This window comes from Aegilops tauschii, chromosome 7 (assembly GCF_002575655.3).
Source record: "Aegilops tauschii subsp. strangulata cultivar AL8/78 chromosome 7, Aet v6.0, whole genome shotgun sequence".
NCBI lineage: Eukaryota > Viridiplantae > Streptophyta > Magnoliopsida > Poales > Poaceae > Aegilops > Aegilops tauschii.
The window spans coordinates 3,699,763-3,706,726 of NC_053041.3; the positions used below are offsets into that span (position 1 = coordinate 3,699,763).

At 48.9% G+C, this 6,964-nt stretch overlaps 1 long non-coding RNA gene across 1 annotated transcript; it reads left to right on the forward strand.

The window, feature by feature from the left end:
- The first annotated feature begins 5 nt into the window (after positions 1–5).
- On the forward strand, positions 6–923 carry LOC109745814 (uncharacterized). Its single transcript, XR_002228641.4, has 3 exons — positions 6–311; positions 390–458; positions 550–923. It is a non-coding gene; the product is annotated as an uncharacterized lncRNA (long non-coding RNA).
- Positions 924–6,964: the final 6,041 nt, after the last annotated feature.

Consider the following 6,964-nt stretch of genomic DNA (forward strand, 5'->3'; position numbering starts at 1 on the left):
AATATCTCCTATAAATAGAGGGCATGCAAGTCTTAGATCATCAGCAAGTTTTGTGAGATAAACATACACGGAGAATATGGCAACCAATAGTCGTAAGAGTGTGATTATGGGAGTAGTCATACTAGTTCTAGTCATACAGCAGGCCCAGGTAGAAGCCAAGAGCTGTTGTTGTTCCACCTCGGGAAGAAACTGCTATAACGCATGCCGTGTCACGGGTGCCTCTCGCAAAACATGTGCAAGCTTGTGTGGTTGCAAAATTCTTGACAAGTGTGTGCGTCCTTGTGATCGCTTCAATCTTTACCAGGAAGCAGGTAAACTGTAAACATATTCTTTCCATTCTTTCATTTTCCTCTCAAGCACAAAGAATTATATTTAAACTGTTTTCCTAGACGAAGCAAATGTCATTGAGTATTGCAAGTTGGGATGCATGTCCTCCGTCTGCAACAGCACAAACACTTGTAAGATTAAATCCTTCCATTCATCTGACTATCTTATTGCTGCTCGTTGTCTATAAATGGTTGTTTCTAATACAAGCTATCTTCCATGCAGTCATCGTCGGTGAACAAGAGGAAGATGTCATAGAGAATTGCACAACTGGATGCGATCGTGTCTGTACCAAGGATGTTGAATTTGCCGCAGCTATTGCATAAGAAAGTCTATGCGCCGGGATTTCATGCCGAGATAGTCAAAATGTTCTTGTTGTCTTGAATAATTGGACATCATGTCCCATCCAGTACCGTGTAATCTTATTTTTGTTCCTTTGCATCTATCGAAAAGGTGTGATAGCTCCCGGGGTTCCTTTCCTTTCCATATATTTCCAGTAAGGGTTTCGACGGTGTTCCATTTCCTTGCGAAATTGTGCTCGTCATTTTGTAATAATTGGATACAGTATCCAATAAAATGTGTCAACTTATTGTGTTTTATGGCTTTTCAATAAATGAATATTCGGGTATGCTACTATGCTTCAGGTTTTCTGCATGAAATTTAAAGTAAATTGATGGCTCTTCGCCTCCTCTATGCATCTCGTCGGACCACTCTCCTCTGCTCTAACTCTTCCTGCACCTGCTCTACCCTGGTTCGTTGCAGCGGATGTGCAACAGGGAAGCCTGGGAACCACCATGGCAATCTAAACATGCAGCTGGTTGCTCCCTCTCTGCCAAGAAGCGCATGAGAGCCTCCACAGTTGTTCCAGATGTTGGCTGCACCACTCCAACGAAAGGCCGCACCAGCAAGCTGCTCCAGGCACGTCGCTCTGTGGCCATGATCCATGGGCTCCAAACGTGCATGACTACCTTGCTGCCGCCACGCCTGTCATCTGGCGCGACCACTTTTTCTGTCTAGAATGTCTCATGATGTCGCTCGACTTTTCATAATTCCTGGGTGGACTTTGCTATGACAGAACAACCAGATTGTCTTTGATGCTCTAGATGAGAGGCATTGGTGTGACTTTTTTCCATTTAGATATTTGTGTTACGGAGTAAAGAGAACTACTTCAGTTTACAAATCGGGGCATTTTATCAATATTTTTTCCTTACCCGCAACAAAGGTGGGGCATATGATCTATCTAGTAGCCCTTTAATCTTGGATCTTCGACCTCTGTTGTCAAGAAAAAAGAGAAAGGTGTGGACAACATTGATTTGCTCGGACCATGAACCAAACCTCGAGCTCAACGTGCGGGGAAGGGGGAGAGGTATTGTGTGGCGAAGCATGAACACTCAGGGCCCAAAGTGCTGAGTCGGATCGGCCCGTTCGCCCCGTGGGCACACCGAGCTTTCATGTGTCCGAGCAAAGCTCGTGAGGCCTGCCCACCATGAGTTACATCCAATAGGTAATTATTTGTTAGTTCTATTGATCAAATTTCATTCACCTAGCATAATGTGCATCAACTTCTAGGAGCAATCCAACGAATTTCAGGGGAAAAAATAAACTAGCGCATCTGCCATTATTTTGCTTCCATACCCATCATCATCAGATTGGCTTCTCAGTCCATGGTGGCACTTTACCAATGGCTAAGAGCATCTCCAACCGTTCGGCCCCCAGCAAGCCAAAAAAGCGCCGTCTGGGGGCCAAACCGGTGTTTACTTTCGGAGTGGGGGCGATTGCGTTCCCTGTCGTCGCCCCCAGTTCGCCCCCAAAATCGGCGCAAACTCGGTGATCTGATTAGAATTTTTCATTCAAAATTGTACAAAACTGAAAAACAAACAAACTACGCCTAGCCCTACTACGCCGTGGCCGCAGCCCGCCTTCTACATGTCGAGGAGCCTGTAGAACTGGGTGTAGTCGCCGCCGCCGCCACCGCCGTCGTCGTCATCGCCCTGCGTCCCGCTGGAGCCTCCATCGTCCCTACTGCACCCCTGACCAGGTCGCCAACGCGCGGGGGGTTGGACGGCCCGGGCGCGTCCTCCTCGTTGCTGTCGAGGACGACGACGCCGCCCTCCTCGCGTCCGCGGCACCGGGCCTTGATCCCCGCGTAGGCCCGGCGCTGGCGCGCGACCTGCTCGCGGACGTAGTCCGCCTTCGCCCACCTGAGGGCGGTCTCGTCGTCGGTTGCCATCTCCACATGCTCCTTCCTGACGGGGAGCAACCCCGGCTCGGTCTTTGGATGGACTAGGTGGAGGTAACGCGGGGAGGGGCGACCACCCTCGTTGATGACGAGGGCGCCGCTGCGGGTGCGGCGCCCAAGCGGCGTCTCCTGCGGCTCTGACTTGACGGGGCGGGGTGTTGGTGACCCGGAGGAAGCGAACCGGAGCCCGACGATGAGGAGGTCACCGCCTCCATTCGCCGCGGCGTCTAGGACCTGCCACGACGGCGAGAGAAGGACGGGCGCGCCGGGTACTTGAGGCGCGGCATGTTGCCGATCTCGATGTGGTCGAGGATGGCCTCGAGGGTGCGGCCAGGAATGCCCCACCATTCGCGTCGCCCGTCGGCGTTGAGTCAGCCGCGGGGGATGATGCCGTTGGCGGAGGCGATCTGGTCTTCGCGGCGGCGGTTGAAGTACATCGTCCATAGCGTGTGGCTGTCGGCAGCGTACCTCGCCTCGTTCCGCATGTCTAGGGGCCCCGGATAGTCGGCCTCGTAAAGGAGGCGCGTCTTGTCCTCATGGAGAGGGCGGCGGCCGAAGCCGTTCGCCACCGCGGCGTCGCTGGGGTACCGCTCAGCTATTGCTCGTCGGCGGGGGAAGAGGAGCGCGAGTTGCTTCTATGGTGAGACGGGGCGAGAGAGAAGGGGAGTTGTGGCGACTGTGGCGTTCACCGGCGGGGACGTCGGCTTTTATAGGCGAAGCGGGGCGGTGAGAAACTGCATGCCAGGTGACGCGTGGCGGGATGCGCATCGCGGCGCCTCCACCGCGCCGTCGATGAGGCATCAGTGGAGGCTGACCAGCACGGCAGCGCAGCAGCCTTGGCATTGATTCACGCAGGAACAGAGGCGATGAGGACGACAAAGCGACGTGTCGCTGACTTGGCGGGCCCATTCCCGTTTGCGCCAAAATCGGTTTCCCCGGCGCCCCCAGGCGCACCCCTGCGCGCCGGGTTCGGCCTGGGTCTGCTGGCTCCAGTTTTGGCCCAAACTGGCGAAAAACGGGCTCATGTTGGCTCGACTGGGCCGGTTTTTGTGATGTTAGGGAACCGGTGGGGGTGATGAAGGGCAACATGCGGACGTCGTTGCACGAACCCACTTGGTTGATCCCTTCTATGGACTCCCAAGGCTCGAACACAACGCCACATGCCGTTGCATTGGAACCTCCGCGCTTGTATGATCGCCAAAGGCTCGGCCTCATTGCCCCTTGCAGCTATTATTCTCTTGCCCGAACGGGACCAATGCATCCCTAGTACACCTAACCTCCGTCCACCTCCGCATCGAGTTTCTCTCTTTGTCAAAGATGAAGAGATGGCTCATGGCAGTCGTCTGACAGATTTGTTAAGTGAAAATTGCGGTGGCCACTGCAGGGAGCTCCAGTGGAGGAGTCCAGCATTGGGGGAGCTCTGGTCGCCGCCGTTAGCAGTATGGAAGCTTTGGTAGCACCGACCGGCATGGGGTGGACCCTTTGAAATGAGAGGATGGCATCAAAGGGAGCTCTGGTGGTGACAGTGTGCTTGTGCGATCAACTGATGAGGTGAGTGTGGTGAGAATTTATAATGAACGAATGGGTACCAATTTCTAGCGAATACAGAGGGTCTGGGCATGGTATTCTGGTGGGGATCCTCTGGTTGTGCTCAACACCATCTGGATATCGGGATGATTTCCAAATTCATTTCTATGGTCATCAAAACGATGGTGTTCTGCACTATCAATTTCAATTTGGAATTGTAGGACCGAATATTTATATCTAAATGGGGGGAGTGGGTGGGGGTATTGCTTATGTTCACACATTACATGTTTTTCTTGGGGACATTGCACAATGGATCATGTTGATGAATTGTAAATATGAGGTTGGATAGCATGAATTATCGAGAACCTATGAGTTGCATATAATTAAATATACCAGCGGAGACAATATCCCATTGTGCATATGCCAGTACAAGATGGTTAGGGGGCTCTATGATTTCGCCAACACAACAAAATAGTTTTCCTTTAGAAAAAGGGACAGTCAACATGAGTAGAGTGCAGACGAGACACATTAGTGAATTGATTTCCCACGATAGAATAAGAAAAAATATACATCTAATCGATGTGTAAAGACAACAAAGAAGAATTAACATGACAATGTTTTGTGCTATATTCATGATTGTGCATTTGTTTATACTGAAGTAAAACAATTATCTCGTAGCAATCGTAAAGGTTCAAACAAAACATCATGTCAATTATGAAATAAGAAGTGTAGTTTTGTTCGATGAAATATAAGTTGACACAAACAACATGGGCATGATAAAGGAAGACAATCTATGAAGGGGGGACAAATGAAGTATGAGTTTGTGTGGAAGGATCTAGATGCATCACATTGCATTAATTGAAAAACATAAATATGATACCACCAATGACAATTCCCGTCGAGAATGAAAAGTTCAAGTTCGAGCCATAAATATGTATATTTAATTACTGGATAAAATTTCTCCAAAATAAAAGATTGATCATGTTGAGGTGGTTTTTCTATATCTTCTGCAATTTCCTGTCGACATGAACTATTCATCCTATATGAGGATGAAGGACAAGGACATACGTGAATAAAAGATAAAAGTCACAAGGTGTATTTGAGTATTATGCTTTTTAGTTTAACACAAGGTCCCAGTCTAAGTCAAGGCTCATCTGATTAAAAAAGTTGGTGTGTAATGAGTTGGCTGCGGAAGGTAATTTTAAAGTTCTATATTCCAGGTCATGTAAAGTAGAATCCATTCTTATTGACACATTCCAACAAAAAGTAGCTGGAAATGCAGACACAATTCAATAAGATGAATGCGATGATGACAAAATTGTGCGGTTTTGAATGATAAGCTATTTAATAACAATAGCTTCGATTTTGTTTATCACATCAGAAAATACTTACCTACAGAAAACTACACCTGATCATAAAATTCTACTAACCATCAGTCATGCATCCTGAAGGCATGATTATATTTACAAAAACATCATTCCGTATATTTGAATGATATGTCAATGCTAATATAAAGATGAACTAAATCAGATAACTGTTTGCTCCATTGTCAATAATCATTCCGTATATCTGAAGTCCCGACATTACATCATTCAGCAGAAGCTAATCGGTCTACGTATAGACAAATTTAACAAATATGCGTAAGAGGACGGGACATAAGCAAAGTTGAGTACAAAATTAAGGATTTGTCACGGAGCACGACGAGATGGAGTGCGGCGGCTAGGCAGCGGGTCACAACAGCCGTTGCAATTGCAGATCAACACCGGCGGCCGCCATCTAGGAGGAGGTGATGGGGCGGTGGGCGAGTGAGCGGCGTGGCTGAAGCCGGGGCGTAGACGAGGTGAATGGAGAGCCGAGAGGCACACCGGCCAAGGTGCATCCATGAACAGAGGTCGATAGCCACTCATCCAAGGCGCACCGCACGGGGGCACGCAAATGCGATGGAGATCGATGAAGGGGCGAGGAGAGTCATCGGCATAGGAGGATTAGGGTCGGCATGCGCCGATGTGGGAGGCCCGAGGTGGCGGTGGAGAACATGGCCACCTCGATGTCATAGAGATGTCATAGAGAATTGCACAACTCGATCCGATCGTGTCTGTACCAAGGATGTTGAATTTGCCGCAGCTATTGCATAAGAAAGTCTATGCGCCGGGATTTCATGCCAAGATAGTCGAAATGTTCTTGTTGTCTTGAATAATTGGACATCATGTCCCATCCAATACGGTGTAATCTTATTTTTGTTCCTTTGCATCTAGCGAAGAGGTGTGATATCTCCCGGGGTTCCTTTCCTTTCCATATATTTCCAATAAGGGTTTCGATGGTGTATCATTTCCTTGCGAAAATGTGCTCGTCATTTTGTAATAATTGGATACAGTATCCAATAAAATGTGTCAACTTGTTGTGTTTTATAGCTTTTCAATAAATGAATATTCAGGTATGATACTATGCTTCAGGTTTTTCTGCATGAAATTTAAAGTAAATTGATGGCTCTTCGCCTCCTCTATGCATCTCGTCGGACCACTCTCCTCTCCTCTAACTCTTCCTGAACCTGCTCTACCCTGGTTCGTTGCAGCGGATGTGCAACAGGCAAGCCTGGGAACCACCGTGGCAATCTAAACATGCAGCTGGTTGCTCCTTCTCTGCCAAGAAGCGCATGAGAGCCTCCACAGTTGTTCCTGATGTTGGCTGCACCACTCCAACAAAAGGCCGCACCAGCAAGCTGCTCCAGGCACGTCGCTCTATGGCCACGATCCATGGGCTCCAAACGTGCATGACTACCTTGCTGCCGCCACTCCTGTCATCTGGCGCGACCACTTTTTCTGTCTAGAATGTCTCATGATGTCGCTCGACTTTTCATAATTCTCGGGTGGACTT